This window comes from Lampetra fluviatilis, chromosome 1, assembly GCF_964198595.1.
Source record: "Lampetra fluviatilis chromosome 1, kcLamFluv1.1, whole genome shotgun sequence".
In the NCBI taxonomy this organism is placed as follows: domain Eukaryota; kingdom Metazoa; phylum Chordata; class Hyperoartia; order Petromyzontiformes; family Petromyzontidae; genus Lampetra; species Lampetra fluviatilis.
Window position 1 is genome coordinate 31,618,623 of NC_136275.1, and position 19,649 is coordinate 31,638,271.

The 19,649-nt window shown below is 48.0% G+C and overlaps 1 protein-coding gene across 1 annotated transcript in view; it reads right to left on the reverse strand.

Annotated features, from left to right (window-relative positions):
• The window catches only part of KIF19 (kinesin family member 19), a 77,994-nt gene that overhangs the window by 34,791 nt on the left and 23,554 nt on the right, over nt 1-19,649 (reverse strand). The window lies entirely within an intron of this gene.

Consider the following 19,649-nt stretch of genomic DNA (forward strand, 5'->3'; position numbering starts at 1 on the left):
GGCAAACTGTTTATAAAGGTTTAAAATGGGCGGAGGCGCTTATGTTACTGTCAGGGATTAAAAACGGTCGGCTGCTACATGCAGGATGGAGGTGATGTTAATGTGATGGGGACAGTGCTGAAATGTCAACATTACAGAAGATGGGCACACACTGAGCAATCACTGGAAGGATGTTATCAACCAGTTTCAGTCGTAACTGGCTGTAATGTTGCCATTTCAGCACTGTCCGTTGCTCACCAGTTGTTTAACCCCCCATCACATTAACATAACCTTCTGCACCCTACGTGTAGCAGCCCACCGTTTTTAATCCCTCTCATTAACATAAGCTCCTCCTCCCATGCTGCCCCAGGGCCCTTGTGCCCCGCCCACTCTGTTCTGACACTTGGGCTACGCTCATTTGAAGCCCCCCTTTTCCTGAAGACGACCGTTTGTGTTGCGATCGAAACATTGTAGTTTTTAAAAAAAAATTATTTGAACCTATCTACGTGACTTTAAAAACAGTTTGCCTTTAGAGGCTAACCCCTCTTTCTTCTCCACTTGATGGCGGCCGCTTGTGTTGCGATCGAAACGTCGTAGTTTTTGGTTATTTTCTTTGAACCATCTAAGTGACTTTACCGAAAGACCCAAAGAATACGACTGCCAGTCACCCAGCTTCAACCCGTTACCATGATCCACAATATCATTGTAATCGGTATCTGAACCTGTGCTGGGCCTCCACGAGGTCAACTCAACTCCGTCCTAAACGAGTACTCGGTGTGGTAGGCTCAGCCTCAACGCTTGAGAGATAAAGGTCGCCTTGGTCGATGGCAGGGCAGCACCGACGACCAAAGTAAAATTCTAACAAAATAAGGTTGGATTGGTGGAAAACAAAACCACCCTTTAATATCACTCCCAAAAAAAACCGTGCAAAACGCCCACTTAATCCGTGAGTGCCCCTGTTTCTCTATTGTGCTGTGAGCTCTGGCTGGCAGGTGTTTCAAAAGAGGTCGCAGGTCACTTTTCGCGATCGATGCGGCTGAAGAGGCCCCCGCAGGCGGGAACGGGTGGGTCGTGCGTCCGTTATTCTGTAGATGGCCGCTTCGAGTGGCCACGGAATCGCTCCAACGGCGGGGGTTCAAAGAGGACGGCGAGGGGCTCGCCTCGCCTCACCTCTGCTGCTGCTGCTGCTAGAAGCAGCCTTGCAGCAGCAGCAGCAGCGCCGTGGCGGCAGGAGCAGCTGCCACGGGGCGGTTTGCGATGATCAATAAAAGGGGGCGCACGGACTCGGATTGGTATGCGACGGCGGTTGTGCATAAGAGCCGTCTGACACTGGACGGAAGCCTTTTAATTAAACGTGAAGCATCTGCCCAGTAGAAACCGCCACGGTCCCTGGACAGCTGGGAGTATTTTATTAATACACACACACGCGCACCACTACTGTATTCCTGTAAACCGGTAAAAAAACGTGCTGCAGAGCCAAAGGGAAAAAAACTAAGTCACATAGGAGGTGGTTGCGTGGCTTAGGAGAGCGGTCTGCTGAGATTCTGAGTTCAAATCCGAGTTTCGGCCACCCGTAAATGTGCCCGAGTGCACCGAGTTGATGGCCTTAGCCTGGTCACCCATGACTGTAAAAACACATAAAACGGGGGGTTTCATTGCATTTGAATAAATTCCAGTTCTGAGATAAAAACACATGGTTTTCAATTTTTACAAATGACAAATATCTCTGGAGCAGAGCATGCGTGAAAGTGCAGCATCCCTGGAATTTGCGATGTCACTTTGAGTGATCTCAAAATTTGTGCCGTGATATTCTCCTCTGGGGTCCCTTGTCTAACGCTCGGTCGAGCATCGCCCTACGCGAGTTCCAAACGGACTCTTCTTCTCAGGACATGACACCGACAGCAACATTTGAATGAAATTAAGGAAACTGAATGTTATTAAGTGAGTCACAGAGCCGATGGTACATTACGGAGGGATGACTAAACGTGGGTGGAGTGTGCACAAGTGGATCAAGTGCGTCAACAACTTTCCGCGGTGGCGAGATGTTAACTACCTCGCTTGGCATGCAGGAGATCGTGGGTACGATCCGGATCCTGACGCCTGCTGTATATTTGGACTTTGCATGTTCTCCCCGTGGTTGTATGGATTTTTTTCCGGGACATCTCGGTTTTTCCCTCCACATTTAGAATCAACATGCTTTTAAGAGTATTTGGCTGCTACAAATTCTGCACGATAAGCATTTCGTTGAGCTATCATTTGTGGTCAGATTGCTTCTGAAAAATATCTATTTTGCTCAGTGGGCCTTACCTGGTAAAATAAAAACAAGTTTAAGTTTATAGTTTAGTTCCAAAGCGACATTCGCATGTGCAACACATTCTGCACCGCGTAATTAAACCAATCCTCAATTTGTATTTGCACTTAATTTAACTATATCCATCAGTTGGAGGTATGAAATAAAATGCAGCTATCGAGTTATGTATTTCAGGCAGGTCAAACGAATTATTTAAAGGAGATGCTGGAAGTCCCGTGGGGTGTCTCATGTTTGCCAAATTGTTTGTCTCTGCCGTGTGAAATAGACTCAAATATAATGTTAAATTGTTCATTTTATTCATTGGTCTGGGTAAAATATTTAACCCGTCAGTACCACCTGCGGAGCCAAATTCTAAGTGGTCCCAATTAAGTTGAATGGCCAGTGAAAGTTAATTATGTGATAACCTTTTTAAATTACTGGGTTTTCACGTAATTTCATTTTATCGACTATCTAAAGCAATACGCCCGACTGTACTGCTCTGGCACATGGATTATTTTGGTTCATAAGTGATATCAAGATCTAGGTCAAGAGGTTACCATGGCCACTACTGTTGATGCCACCATACTTCATCATTTGCTTCCTTCTGCTGGATCCCAAGGTTTTTATAACGTTCATAACCGACATTCACGGACTGCTCTGACATTATCTCACCATTTGGCTCTTTGGTTTACCCCTTGGTTTGCTGATCTCTGAATGCAAATCCATTGCCTGGCTTTGTAACCTGTCCACCTCCACACTGCACATGTGTCCCATCCACAATCCACGTTTTCAACAACCTCCACTTGCACCTGTATTCAAAATAAAGAAGTTCATTTCGTGATATTGCATAAGCACAAATTCGAAATAAAATGTGTATATGTTCTGTAAACAATGTATAGGCGTTTGTCAATCAATTGCTGGATGAAGGACTCACTATATTGCGTAGGTCATGGGGTTTATTGACCATACTTTACCACGCTGGTCAATGCGAATTGGTGAACTGAAATGCCCAGGGCCGGTTCAGGCAACCCTTGCCACAGAAGGTAGCCACGTCCTGGGATTCGAACTCCGTGTAAGCGGCTTCACGGAGCGGTGGGCTAACCACCGCACCCCTGCTCTACCCCATATATCGGTTACACTCTGAACACGTACGGAGGCAGTGAGGAGAAACTCGCCTTCATACCCGTCGTTCTTTTTCACAGGAGCCGCTCGCACCCGCACGCCTGCCTCGGCCGTGCCCCGTGGGGACGGAAGAGCGGCTTAAGCGGGCCTGCTTGTGAGTGCAAAAGCCCGTGTGCGTTTTTTTTCCCCAATCGTGATTTTTTCCCACACCACGCTCGCTTCAGCTCGCATGCCGTGAGCTGGAGCCGTTCATTTCTCGATGCGCCGTCGGAGCGGAGTTGCGTATTTTTTTCCGTGTCCCGGCACCCGGGCCTGAGAAAAGGAGATCGTCCTTCACGAGCCTCCTGCCAGAAGATGTGTTTGCCAGCGGCAAACACCGGTGTATTTGCTCCGGTGAACTTTCAGGAGCGTTCGCTGCACCCGCACCACGTGCCTGCACGTTTCATCCTGCCCAGTGGTGCTTCACCACCACCCACCCCACCCCATCCCACCCTCTACTGAGCCACGCAGGCGTGAAGCTGGTTTAGTGGCACTCAAATCACACTTTTGGAGCCTTGGCAATGTTAAAACGCTAGATAAGGTAAGCCAGGGCTGGCTGGAGAGGGATCAGGTCAACTGAACCAGACGCGAGGTCATGCCCTTTGTGTCGTGACACCCCCTTGACCTTACAAAATAAAAATGTATGCAAGGATGGGAGTTTATTTAGGCGGACGCTCCTGGTTGTTGTTGTTGTTGCGTGGATCTGTCGTCGTGCTACTGAGACCGCTGTGGGCACGTTGTGTGACGCTGCCGCTCAATCGGCCCAATTCGTTTTGATTTTTTCATGATTTCTTATTTTTGTCTGAATGTTCAAGTTTGTACCGCCGCCCCGTATGACAGCCTTCGCTGTTTTTTTCCCATCTATTTGAGACATTCACGTGTAAGCGGTGTTATATTATTTTTTATTTCTCTATGTTCCTGAATGCAATGCAAATGAGTGAATTCTGCATCTTTTTTATCTTCAAGGGAACGACACAGTTTGAATGCGACCAACTTAATTAATTAAAAACTAACCGTAGGGTTCTGCATGTATAATGTTCTTTGTGCCAGTTATATTAATAATATTTGCAGTCACATACACTTTATGTAAGCACTGTTGTTGAAAAACAACTTATATTGCCAACCAATGTTAGTTTGAGGTTACAGTTACATCACCCTATGACGGAACATAAATCAATTACATTACGAGCATTTGACTTTAACCACCACAACATATTTGTTTCTCCCAACATTTGCATTATCGTTGCATTCTTAACTTAACGGCACTTAACAAAAAAAACGCGCAAAAGAAAACTGCAAGACACCAGCAAAAGTGCAATGTGCTCAGAATTGCCACGGCCATTCCTTAAGAGCCATTGACCGTGGCCATTGACTGTTGCCGTTTTAAGCCCACCCCCTGAAGTCCACTCGTGCCACTCGATACCCGGCGTGTCGGAGCGAGGACGCCCAAAACACCGACAGCACTCCTCTGGCCGTCCCTCCGCCGAGGGCAATGTGTGCTGAATGTGGGTTTCTAAAAAAAAAATGTTGCCCCTTCACTTTGTTGGCCGGGCTGAGCGAGCCGGGATTAGTGTAAAGTGCGTTTCACACGTGCCCCCCCCCCAACCCAACTCAACCACCCCCCCCCCCTCCTCCTTGCGAAGACAAGAAACAAAACGCAGGGAGCCGAGATCAGCGGCGACAGCTCTCGCTTTCACCGCTGCGTTTAAGCCGCGAAACTTCGTTACGATTTACGCCGCACCATTTACCCGATCTAATTCATCTAATTATCCTGGGAAGGTACATAAACGCATGCACAGCCAGGCACAAACAAAGATGAAGATCCCCCCCCAGTATTGCCTTAACAGACTGTTGGGGGTGGGTGGCCAGCACCACGCTCGGCCGCCTTTGCCTCCCTAGTGGCGATGTTTTTACACCTGAGTCGATCTAGGGGAGGCCCATGGCCAGTTCAGATAATCGTCAACCGGTGTTGGCCGTGAGCAGGATTCGAACTCGGGTCACCGGGTTTGCAGCGCAGTGCGCCAGCCACTCCACTACCGATACTTGACGTTCGCCACGAAGCACAGTCACGTCGCCGCTGAGTGACTGTGACGTCACCACGACGCCTGTGCCAGGCTAGGTGCACTTTGAAGCCACATGACAATGTATGTATACACTACAGCTCCCGCCTATACACACAAAGACAAAGATCACCAGTATCGCCTTGACAGAGTGTAGGACCAAGTGCTGTTAGCTAGCACCTTTGAAGGCCGGAACGGCACACAAGGGGGTGGGTGGCCAGCACCACGCCCGGCCGCCTTTGCCTCCCCAGTGGCGATGTTTTTACACCGCACGGTACTCATTTGTGGCCGAGTCGACCTAGAGGAGGCCCAGGACCGGTTCAGATAATCGTCACACACACAGATACACAGGGCCGCCACATCCACCCCATGTATGTGTTCACACTGGGGCCAGTGCTGTTAGCGATCCCCTATCAAGGCCAATACGACACGCAGCTGAGTGTTGGATGGGGTCAGCACAACGCACTCCCAGCTACCTTTCTATTCGGCTCTATTTAGGATGTTTACAGCGCCCTTTCCAGCTTTCAGTTGGCCACATCACATCACGATTGTTGTTTCGGGCTAATTGGTTCAACAGGACGAGGTCCGGGCGAGGTTCAGATAACGGTTGCCACGAGTGACGGTGCGCATCGTGACTTGTGGCCGAATCAAGGCCGTAATTATAATAAATATTGGAGGGGGGGGGACACATCCCCCCCCCACCCGTGTAGCCTTCACAGACTGTTGGGGCAAGTGCTGTTAGCGAACATCTATGAAGGCCGGCAACGGCGTGATCAACACCACGCCCGGCCGCCTTTGTCTACCCGGTGGCGATGTTTACACATCGTACCAGGTAGTCATTTGAGGCCGAGTCGACCTAGGAGAGGCCCAGAACCGGTTTAGATAGTCGTCACTGGTGTTGGCCGTGAGCGGGAGTCGAACTTGGGTCGCCGGGTTCGTAGTGCAACGCACTGACAGCTGAACTCCCGCTCCTCACATTCAAACACACAAGGACACACGCACACGCGTATTGTAGGGAGTTCCCATGGAAACTGGGGCCCTACCGACCAACAGGATTGTATTACCATGGTGACCGACACGCACAATAGTTCCAAACTAACCCCAGGCCGGGCCGCTCTTCGGAGTCTAGACAGAGATTGTGCGTCTTTGTGTCTGTATGGGGAGCGGTGGTGTAGTGGTTAGCGCGCTGCGCTACGAACCCGGCGACCCGAATTCAATTCCCTCTCACAGCCACCAACTCCAGTGACGATTATCTGAACCGGTTCCTAGGCCTCCCCTAGGTCGACTCAGTGTAAACATCACCACGAGGGAGACTGGGCACGGTGCTGGTGGTACACAACCACTTCCTCGTGTGCGGTGCCAGACTTCACAAGTGCTCACTCACAGCACTTGCTCCTCCAGTGTGCGAGGCTAAACGAGGGGTCTTTGTCTTTGTGTGCGTATAAGCAGAGAGGGTGCTCTCCAGTCGCATTAGGATTTACAAAGCAATGCGATTTGCAAGGCCAGCCTTTAGTACCAGCAGCTCGAGCTGAGTGTCATCTAATTACATCACAGTTGATGCGTAGGGGTCTCTGCTCCTAATACCAGGGTTATGGTTATCGCAAAACTGTTCATTAATTCAATTCGGGTGAGCTCAGCCCTGCCAAGTATTGCGTATCGTTCCTTCAGATTGCGTCACACACACTGACTTCTTCCCCGCGTCCTCAACATTTTATCAAAGAGAAATTGGCCAAACTCCCCAAAGCAGGGACCCTCTTGTAAAAGTCTTCAAATGCAGCGCGGATTTTTCGGGCACATAAATAGCGATTGAATGCACTAAATGCACGTGCGAACGGTTGCTAGGCACGTGATGATGCGTACATGCACATAATTAAAATTTAGCTGGGAATTTATTATTTCACGATCGATACAAATTGTATGCAAGCTTTTTACTCCTGAGAAAATATGGATAATGGAGGGCGAAAAACTGTACAAACCAGACAGAAAAATGAAAAAGAATACAAACAAAACAATACAAATTCATCATGGGAACCTCATTTGCCAGTAAAAATATGATAATTGGTTCTTTACCCTTCTATCTGGCAACAAAACTGACACCTTTTTACAAGGAGTCATGTTTGCATAGACCGCAATACCTGCAGTCATAATACAAACAAAAGAACATAACTCTGATAATGTGCACTGTCCTTAAAGTTGATTGATCCACACCCGAGACAGCTTTCCTTAGAGCCTAGTCTCACATGAGTTGGACCAGATGACGCCAAAAGGCGCACAACTGTTGCCAGATAGAAGGGTAAAGAACCAATTATCATATTTTTACTGGCAAATGAGGTTCCCATGGTGTAGATGCTTGCCCCGAGCTCTCATACTCTGATGGTGCATTGTCTTTGAGTTGTGCGCCTTTTGGCGTCATCTGGTCCAACCCGTGTGAGACTAGGCTCTAAGGAAAGCTGTCTCGGGTGTGGATCAATCAACTTTAAGGACAGTGCACATTATCAGAGTTATGTTCTTTTGTTTGTATTATGACTGCAGGTATTGCGGTCTATGCAAACATGACTCCTTGTAAAAAGGTGTCAGTTTTGTTGCCAGATAGAAGGGTAAAGAACCAATTATCATATTTTTACTGGCAAATGAGGTTCCCATTGTGTAGATGCTTGCCCCGAGCTCTCATACTCTGATGGTGCATTGTCTTTGAGTTGTGCGCCTTTTGGCGTCATCTGGTCCAACTCATGTGAGACTAGGCTCTAAGGAAAGCTGTCTCGGGTGTGGATCAATCAACTTTAAGGACAGTGCACATTATCAGAGTTATGTTCTTTTGTTTGTATTATGACTGCAGGTATTGCGGTCTATGCAAACATGACTCCTTGTAAAAAGGTGTCAGTTTTGTTGCCAGATAGAAGGGTAAAGAACCAATTATAATACAAATTCATCCAAACAATGCTTGAATCAATCACAAGCTCGAATCATGACAATTCTATAGCTATGATCAGTTTCATTTATTTGGTATAGCCCTGTGAGCCATTCGGCTCCTGAATCGGGTGCAACCGCAACAAACAAAAAACAAAAACATGAACAAGAAAAGTTGCCAGCTTAACATGCTTAATATACCGTGAATTCTATTTTGCAAAAAAGCCTAGAGGTGTTGATTGTAAGTATATGAGTCGAAATGAATGATGATCCTCTTGTCCCAAGCATTGTATGAAAGCTGATTAACCTCCTAAGAGCACTTTGCTCCAACATGGATGTTCGGGTGCAGTGAACCAGACATCAGAGGCAGCTGCCACATTATCGGAGTGTCCTTGATGCGATTAAAGCCCAGGCATGCTTCGTGTTATTTCGCGCGCGTGTCTGACTTAAATGCTGCCCCCCTCTCCATATCAGCGTCCTTCACTGACTGGTAAGTTATGAAAGCACATTTTCAACCAAATTTTGTAATATTTTATCAATGCAAATGAGGGTCCTACTTTGGAAAGTTTTCCAATTCGTTAAAAAAAAACAATAGTCGTGTGTTTGGGAGATAATTGGAATGACTAGAGGAAATTTGCGCAGGGAAGTGAATAACAGCGAAACATCCACTTAAGAGGAGAGCAACCTTCACCTTCTGCCACATACCGCCCTTTCTTAAAGCCGCAGGTTTGAAGTCTCGGTCACGTGGTGCCCCCCCCCCCACCGTAATGCGCCGCACTGTGATGTACCCCGTGATGTCACCTGTGATGCGTCCCGTGCGATCCATGAGCTCTGCACTCTGTGGGCCCAGCGTATCGCTCACGGATAGACTACGGCCATAGCCGTGCTGTAAATTAACTCAAAGACCTCGTGTGCCATTCGAGTCGCTGTCCCCCACGCAGAGATACCCTAGTCTCCACGAACTGCCCCCCCCCCACCCCAGTGAGAACACGCGATGATCATTTAGTTTCCTTTAATAAGCCACAACACCACTCCACTCATCACCTCTCCCTCCCACTCTCTCCACGTGCAGCGATGGTGGGCGGGGGGGGGTGCAGGCAATTACGTGAGCCCTGTCCCTAACGAGCCACGGGGGCGCCCTACATCTGCGCACGGGTCTGGCACATTTCAAGAATCGGCCGCCCTCTGCGCTTGCCGTTCCCTTCGGGAGGAAGTGCCAGCCAGCCCGGCCCCGCTTGCGTGCCTCGGACGATGGGGACACGGCCTGGAAACTTCCAAGGCGATGGGAGGCGAGTGCTGGGAGGGGAGAGATGGTGGAGTGGGGAGGTGAGCGAGGCCACACACACCTGGCCCACCTCGAGCTCAGGGTTAGACCGCCCCCCCACCTCGCGAGCTGCCGTACGTCACGTTTTATTTATAAGTTGAATATTCACCAGCCTTGGCCCAGAATCCGTGCATGTGTCACACCTCGTTAGCTCTGGCAGTGAGCGAGCAATGTGCATTGCACGTGACTGAGCGTTTGCGTGGAGATGCACGCCACGATCGCTGTGGTTGTGGAACATTACAGAAACAAGACACGCTGCATCATCATCACCATCATCACCATCACCATCACATCATCAGCCTCCATCACATCATTGGCAGAATAATAATGACCAGAGGAATCCAAAATACCATCAGTGGCATTGTCATCATTATCATTTGCTGAACTTACAATTGAAAACCCTATCATCGCTAACAGAAAATCAAGTGAGTGCCACTTAGTTAGACATTAACAGTGGTCACCACCCTATCTACACCTTGACTGGCCCATGCCTTGAGAATGGGATTTCCAACAATGCTGTAAATGCAAATGAGTACTGTCCTATGGCTGAGCAGAGACGTCATTCTTTATCCACTGTTTGATAGAAGCTACTCGGTGCTATTTACATGTATGTACGGTGAACTTCCTTGGCACCGTACATCGCCAACCGTGTTAAACACATTCCTGCGGAGGGAGCTGGTAGGAACGTTGGGTTGCTCAGTCAATGGCCAGGGTCAACGGCGGCGTGGTGTATTCCGCAAATATGGCCGACTGTGATGGCGGGCACAAGCCGGCGTGAGTAGGTTAAACGTTGAGTTTCATAAGGGCACCACGGGGTGACCAGCCCCTCCCCACCCAGCCCCACCCCTCCCACCCCCACCCAGCCCAACCCTCCCCACCCAGCCCCTCCCCACCCAGCCCCTCCCCTCCCCACCCTCCCCTCCCCACCCTCCCCTCTTCACCCAGCCAGACCCCTCCCATTTTTGGATGCACAACGGACGGACGGACACAATAATCCCCTGTGGGCTGGTGGAACCAGGTGGTTCCTACCAGTATCAGAAGTGTGGGGCAAGGGCAACAAGCTAAACACAAAATATCGGAAGGAAGGGCGTTTCAGACGGCCGCATAAGCGCACCTGATGTATTTTTGCCGCGCCAATGCAACCCACTCTTCGCTTGACATTCACTTAAATTCCTCTCCTCAAGCACGTGGCACATCACGCAACAACAAATAATTGTTTGTGAGCTTCGTTTGCACATTCGTTCAGAAGCAATTAAGATAATGAGCGTCCCCCGACAATGAACACACGAGTCATCACTTTCTAGAGAGGCCAATTATACACGAACCTTTCCATGAAAAAACGAGTTTAAATCAAGCCGGATCTCTGGGAGGCGAGAATCATCTCCATTGGGATTCAGCATCCCCTTCATAAGACATTAAGGAGTACAATTCTTACAAGTAGACAGCGAGCGACTTTGTCCTCCATGAGAGGCCAGCAAGTAGATTAGCTGACGATGAAGGTTAGCACAAGACCAGCAGCAATGTGTACCTTTAGGCTGACCATGACATCCGAGGAATACCCAAGCAACCTCTTAATCTTAGCATAAAACTACTACGTGGCTAGACTCAAAAATAAGTATGGACTCATTGTATTTGCTACGAAAACCTGCGTCTAAGTTACCTCTGGTCAGTAATATTTGGGGGCCCAACATAACAAATTTCGTTTTTGGAAATTTCCGGTTATATTTTGAAAATCTGCGATGGTTGTGCCCAATGTAACATGTCTAACCCTTCGAGAGAAACTATTATGATTGCACGAGTCACTCTCTCGGTGTGTCATGGTCCTCTCTACATATCAGTTGAGCCAATGCAGATCTTTATTGTGCCATACTTGCAACAACAAAAAACGTTGCATTAAAACTACAAAGCAATGTCATATAACGCAGTTTAAAAAATTGTTCATGAGGATCGCTGGGAACAGACAAATGAAATACTTAGAGGCCAAACAACGATGCGAACAAGCAAGGTTTATAAACGGGGTCTCTACAAATCAACCACATGTGTTGATTCCACAAAAATCAATCATATTTGGGAGAGAGAAAAAAACGTGGGAGGTTGATAACCATTGTGTCTTACGTTCGTAGATCGGTAACAAGGCATTTGCCTGTTGAAATCGATACAGTTGTCCAAGCTCTTATAAAAGTCGCAACTCCAATATCTTACATCACCCCAATTTCCACCCGCATCATCAACCCCAGTGGCTCCCTTTAATTTGGCGGAGGTAGGCGTAGCGGCACGGGACAGGGCACACGAGCCGACCTTCACAGTGACTCACCTCACCGACCTAACGACTCTCCCGCAAATATCCCAGACCCCACTCCATTCCAGCTCCCATCATGGCGGCACAAGTGGAGGCTTTAGAGGAATAAACTGGTGATCGTCACTGAAAGCTAGGTGATATCCCAATGAAATGGAAGTCTTTTTTGGGTTAAATTCGAGGAGTGACATCACGTCGCATAAGTGAGTGCATACATCAATACGTAATAATAACCACAATCAAGGGTGAAACATTTCACTGCGACGATATTTTTGGGAGTAGTCGTGGTACAAAGAAAACTCTGACATGAGCTGCACTGCCCTGCGATATTCCCGAATGGATTGTTCATCACGTGCTTGATGATGATGTGGACAGCACAATTCGGATAAACCGATAGATATTTACAAAAAAGTTCACCTTTTTTTGACTGAATGACATCAGAGGGCACAGACAAACACAAGTCACATCGGCATGACAGAGGGAGTTGGGAGTCTGACTTCTGTGTAGATTTCCCTCGTTAGAAAGGTGCAGATCAGTGTGCACCAGGGTACAGTTTCTAACTCAGGCCAAAGGAGAGAATAAAACATAAGGGGGGAGGAGAGGTGGGAGGGAAGAAGTGGGGGCTGGGGAACTTCTGCGTTTCATTATTGGTAAAACATATAAAAAAACATTCCCTTTAGTCATATATTGTTTATGGGAGCTGATGGGCTGCCTACTCGTTGCTATGCCCTGGAATGCCCATGTATCGTCGTATTCGTCTGTCCGAGGACACTCCTCGTGTTCATATGAAAACACCCAAAGCTTATCAATATGAATGGCCACATTTGTATAGGTGTTTTGGGAAATGTGCATAACAACATATTTTCGAAACAGCATTGGCTATGTATGGTGCGAAAGAAGTTCAACATTCATACATGCACATGTAGCATGGGACCTTTTTGGCAGTAGCAAAGTATGGACAATAAGACCAGGTTTTACCCTTTTCTGGCAATAAAACAGGAGGAGTTAAAATGTTCGAACACCAAATACAAACCTTTTGCAAGGAATCAGGTCTGCATCAACAACACACACTTGTGAAGAACATGCAAACAAGCATGCCCTGATAACATAAGCATTGTCTTTTAAATTGATTGTCCTACACCTTAATTAATCTCCCCCCCCGCCTGCCCTACACCCTGCATCTTCCATGAAGAGAGACAAGGGTGAGACACATCGTGTACAGATTTAAACTTTACGTACAAGCTGCATGCTCTAGCCGAGCACGTGTGCGTTTGGAACGTGAGCGCATGGGAAGGTGCGTTACCGTGCACACCTATCCATGTAACGTTCATTACACAAACAGAGAACCAAGGAAAGCTGTCTCTGGTGTGGACCAATCAGTTTCAAAGACAACGCACATACTACCAGAGCATGTTCATGTTAGCATGTTGTGCCACAAGTGTGTGTGGTCAATGCAGACTTGATTCCGTGCAAAAGGTTTCTGTTTGATGTTTTATTGCCAGAAAGGATAAAACCTATTCTTATGTCTCTCTCGCAGTCTGCAACGCAGACAGCGGGTGCGGTCGATCCAGGCGCTCTAGGCGTTAGCGCGTGCGGTGTTTGCTGAGTGTTTTTATTTTATTGAACGGCCAAGTAAAACAGGTGCTCCATAAATGCGAATGCCAGTGTAAAACCTCAAGTGCATATGAGGAGACATTTTACTGGATCTGTGCGTTACAGGCCGCCAATTGTATACTCGGCTCAATATTTGTATCGTCCAGAACTAAACCATCGCGGGACGCGGCGTGTACGACTTCATTGCTGATTCGCTCACAGCGCACGGGCAAACTAACACGGCCGAAGCACGCATGTCCCTTAGCCGAATGGAAAAGTGACAGAGGGCACGGCAGCCAGGGGTGGTGTGCGTGTGTACGTGCGCAGTGTCACGTCTCAGCCTCGAAGGAGGACCCTGGTGTGGTTTGTAAATATCGCCACGAGGGAGACAAAGGCGGCCGGGCGTGGTGCTGACCACCCACCCCCTCGTGTGCCGTGCCAGTCTTCATAGGTGCTCGCTAACAGCACTTGCCCCTACAGTCTGTTGAGGCTACACGGGGGATCTTTGTGCATTCATTTAAATGTAGATTACTTTCAATTGCTGGTTTTGGTGATAAGGTACTGCTACCAATAGAGCCAGGCGCTGCATTGTGCTTGTTTGAGATACATTATATTTGTTGTATACATATTACAACACAAAATAAAACAGCTATTGGAGGGAAAAAATGTGCTTGTGCCAACAGGAACTTCCAGTGCCCTGTAATAACTCTGCGACAAAGAACTCGTCACGGTCGTCAATGACGCTGCCTGCTGGGTTCTGGGCTCTCGGCGCTGATTGGCATTTCAGTTATTGAAGGAACAAACGTGTTTGTACGTAAGTACGTGGAACTTGTTTCGCGCCGTATGTAGCCAACCATTCACACAAGGCAAACTACTATTTATTTTTTACCAGGTAAGGTCCACTGAGCTATACATCCTTTTTTCAGAAGCGACCTGGCCACAAATGATAGCTCAGCGAAGTGGCTTATCACGTGGACATTTATTGCAGCCAAAATACTCTTAACGCGTGTTGTTGATTCTAAATGTGGAGGGAAAACCCGAGATGTCCCGGAGAAAAATCCACACAACCACGGGGAGAAGATGCAAACACCAAATAAAGAGCAGGCGTCAGGAACGGGTTCAAACCCACTATCTCCTGTATACCAGGCGAGGTAGTTAACATCTCATCACCGTGGTGCCCAGTCAGCTCTCCTATACAGGTGACAGGGAAAATTCTGTAAGAGAACACGGATTAAAGCCAGCTCCACACACAAGGACACGACACTGCCAGTCACCGACCCTCTCAGTGCTCAAGTATAAATGCCGTGACACCACGCAATCTTTTTTTAAGTTGAGTCAAACCTGGGGGAATAATTTAGCCCAAGTTCCAGTACCATGCATGGCCAAGGTTCAAATCTGGGTAGCTTAACACACAGCGCAGTGTGCTAACCCCTATGCCACAACCTTTTAGTATCCCGTATATGAACAGAAAGATTTCCCATGTTGCCGAAATGGACTGCTGGAGAAAGTACTGTTGGTGAGCACTTTTGAAGGCCTGCATGGCCTATTAGGTGGTGGTGCGACCAGCACTATACCCGGCCGCCTTTGTCCCCCCAGTGCTGATGTTTACACACCATACACGGTACCCATTTGAGGCCGAGTCGACCGAGAGGAAGCCCAGGACAGTTAATTTGATCACCACTACAGTGAGACATAGCCGTGAATCTAACTTAGGTCATCGGGTTCGTAGCGCAGTAGACTCACCACAATGACACTAAATTAATAAGGACGTGTCCTTATTTTACCGACAGGCTTAGGTAATACATTCACGGTGGACATTGCGGATTGGAATCATTCCCCATTAATAAGGGTGTCTGGGGGCTGCATGCTGGCTACACTGATAATTTTGAACAAAGACAAAGATCCCCCATATAGCCTTAGCGGACTGTTGGGGCAAGTGCTGTTAGTGAGCACCTATGAAAGCCAGCACGGCACACGAGGTGGTGGGTGGTCAACACCGCGCCCAACCATCTTTGTCTCCCCAGTGGCGATGTTTACACACTGCACCAGGTACTCATTTGAAGCTAAGTCGACCTGGGGGAGGCCCAGGACCAGTTCAGATAATCATCACGGATGTTGGCCATGAGCGGGAATCAAACTTGGGTCGCTGCGTTTGAAGCGCAGCGTAGCGCTAACTGCAAAACCACCGCTCCCCTGTGATTATAAACAAACACAGAGACATACATATTTTGCAGGTGAGTGTGGAGATTTTATGGCAAATAGATGCAAGGCAGCACATGGTGTCTGGAATATAATGCACATACTCAGGGCAAACATTAAAGCAGAAAAAAACCCATTTATTACCCATTTATTGGCTCACATATGTTTGTTGCCCTTGAAGCACATGCCCAGGATGCACAAAGAAATACAATTGTCAGCTACACCTATCTATACGATCGTTATTACAGTTTAAAATATTTGAATTTAGAGTATTGTTAAGATTTACAGACTTGGAGGTGACCGGGTGCATGCATTGTGGATCTGGCGACCTGAGCTCGACTTCCGGACACGGTTAACAAATATCTGAATTCGTCCTGGGTCTCCCCTAGATCCACACAGCCTCAAATCAGTACCTGGTGCAGTATGTAAACATCAGCACTGGGGAGACAAAGGTGGCTGGACGTGGGGCTAGCCACACCACTCTTGTGTCTGCTGCATCGACTTTCAAAGGTGCTCGCTAACAGCAATTGCCCCAACAGTCTGTGTAGACAAAATGGAGGGATGTTCGTCCTTGTTTTTGTGTGGGTGCAGAATAATTTGTATGTGTACATGTGAGTGTGCGGGGAGCGGTAGTGTAGTGGTTAGCGCGCTGCCCTACGAACCTGGCTACCCGGATTCGATTCCCGCTCACGGCCAACACCAGTGACGATTATAATTATTTGAACCGGTCCTGGGCCTCCCCTAGGTCAACTCAGCCTCAAATGAGTACCTGGTGCGGTGTGTAAACATCGCCACTGGGAAGTCAACGGCGGTCGGGCGAGGTGCTGGCCACCAGAGGTGGGACAAAGTCATTGTTATGCAAGTCCAAATCGAGTCGCAAGTCATCAAATTCATGACTCGAGTCTGACTCGAGTCCAAGTCACATGACTCGAGTCCACATCTCAGAGGTGGGACAAAGTCATTGTTATGCAAGTCCAAGTCGAGTCGCAAGTCATCAAATTCATGACTCGAGTCTGACTCGAGTCCAAGTCACATGACTCGAGTCCACACCTCTGCTGGCCACCCACCCCCTCGTGTGCCGTGCCGGCCTTTATAGGTGCTCGCTAACAGCACTTGCCCCAACAGTCTGTGAATGCTACACGGGGGGGGGGGGGGTCTTTGTCTTGAATGTGTCCATCTGCGTGTGCTGCGTGCGTTTGCCTGGTAGGGGGCTCGTCCGCTGCCAGCAAGTGGCACACGCGCATGTTGGAAGCGGTGTCGTCGTGGCTGTCACACACAGACCTTGAGTCCCATTGACCCGGGTTCGGTAAGTAATTGAATCGGTAAATGAACATGACACGTGCCTTTGCATAGGTTCGCTCAGCCTTGGAACGTGCATCCGTAGTGGCATTTCGCGGTCATCAAAGGTGGCGGATTGCGGTGCTGGCAACATACCTCATCACCCTTTCGTGTTTCACGGCTGCCCTTGATTGGTGCTCACAAACAACGCTTGCCCCAAAGCTCTATGTACTCTATACACACGTGTGTACATATGGGTGTACACTGGCAAAGAGAAAGGGCGGAGTCGAAGCGGTTGGCGGCACGCGCGCACTATGAACCTGGCGACCCGAGTTCAATTCCCGCTCGTAGCTAACATCAGTGACGGGTTCGTGGGCCTCACCGAGGTCGACTCGGACTCAAATGAGCACCTGGTGTGGTGCGTAAACTACCACCAATGGGGAGACAAAGGTGGCCGGGCGTGATGTTAGCCAAACCACACTGCCTCACGTACCGTTATAGCCTCCAAAGGCGATGACTAATAGAAGTTTCCCCAACAATCTGTTACGGCTACGCGGTGGGGATCTTTATATTCGCAGGCGTGTTAATCCCGAATCAATGGAATTCAGTATTAATCTACGATTAGTTTGTTCAGCGATGACAACAGACAAAGTGTTCAACATTGGCTGGCTTTACAGCTCGCACTCTTGCGTGGTGAATAACGGCAGGACAACCAGTAAAGCGCCCTGTTTGCCTGCAATAACAAGGGCTATGACAGCTATTAGGGGCCATTTCGTTTGCGGGGGGGGGGGGCACGTGTTGGCAAGTGGCCACACGTTACACGAGGAAGTTGCTGTAAACCCGCTCAACACTGTCGCCTTAACGACAAGCTTTGCCGAGCGCACAGAACGGGCACACTTTTATGCCGAACGTTGATAAAGTTTCCTGCCATTGAGACGTTTGGCCCAACAACCTTGGGGCGCAGTGTTTGGGTTCACGTGGGATGACCCCGGAGTGCGCGGCAATATAAAACGCCACAACCGCTCGCACGGCAAGAGGGTGGCAACATTGGACACTTTCATTCTCCTGGCCACGTTTTTAGCCTCATGCCTACAACACCTGGCAAGCCCTGGTGGGCGACCGTCCGGGTTACTCGCCAAGTTCAGAAACCCCACTGAGCTTCTGAGATCAGACGAAAATGTGGCACAGGGTGAATTGATTGTAGGGAGCTTCAGACCAAACCGCACACAAAGATATCTGCCGTTTCAGTCAGCTCCCATAATGGCCCTACAATACTACGGCACATACCTAGCTGCCTGTAGAAGCCCTCTTAACGACGGCGATGAGTTCCACTAAATCAGCCGTTAAGTGATTTGGTCGCTAAGCGAGTATAGGAAATGCACATTAAAGGGATTAATTCGTCCCGATAGCATCGAAAGTTGCCCCTTTTCACCCAAGAAAAAAACCTTTGTAATATTTAAACTATTAATAATGCATACAGATACATTATAAACACATACTATTAAAATTAACGTGGTTAATATGTGCATTGATTCATATTTACTGTACCTACAGCAGCCCGTCGTTAAGCCAACACATTGGGCTCGATGGAGGCCTGTCGTTAAGCGATTAGTCATTAAGAGGGGTTCTACTCTACACTGTTATACACTACACTATACACTACTATACACTACACTCTACACTACTATACACTACACTACTATACACTACACTATACACTAATATACACTACACTATACACTACTATACACTACACTATACACTACTATACACTACACCATACACTACTATACACTACACTCTACACTACTATACACTACACTACTATACACTACACTATACACTAATATACACTACACTATACACTACTATACACTACACTATACACTACTATACACTACACTATACACTACTATACACTACACCATACACTACTATACACTACACTGTACACTACTATACACTACACTCTACACTACTATACACTACACTACTATACACTACACTATACACTAATATACACTACACTATACACTACTATACACTACACTATACACTACTATATACTACACCATACACTACTATACACTACACTATACACTACTATACACTACACTATACACTACTATACACTACATTATACACTACACATTAGGCTCTATGGAAGCCCGTAGTTAAGTGATTTGTCGTTAACAGGGGTGGTCGTTATATTGTACTTACTAATATCCAATTACGCATCTTTCATTAAACAAAGTGTGTGATGAATGGCAGCGGCATGCAGTGATAATATTTTCCGTGAACACACGCACCACACACAGGCAGAACTAAGAGCCTCTGTTTTTCGAGAACACAGGGGCCATTTGGGAGCATCGATTGAGGTCAGTATAGCTCACGAGTGTAGAATGTTATCAGCACTACACAGGCCCGGCCACCGTTAGCGGTGATGGTTACACACTGCCACGGGTACTCATTCAGAAATGTGAGGTCCCAAAATACAATCAGATACCACTTGTGTCACAAATCTAACTCGGGTCCACCATGAACAAGGCGCTACAGCACTGC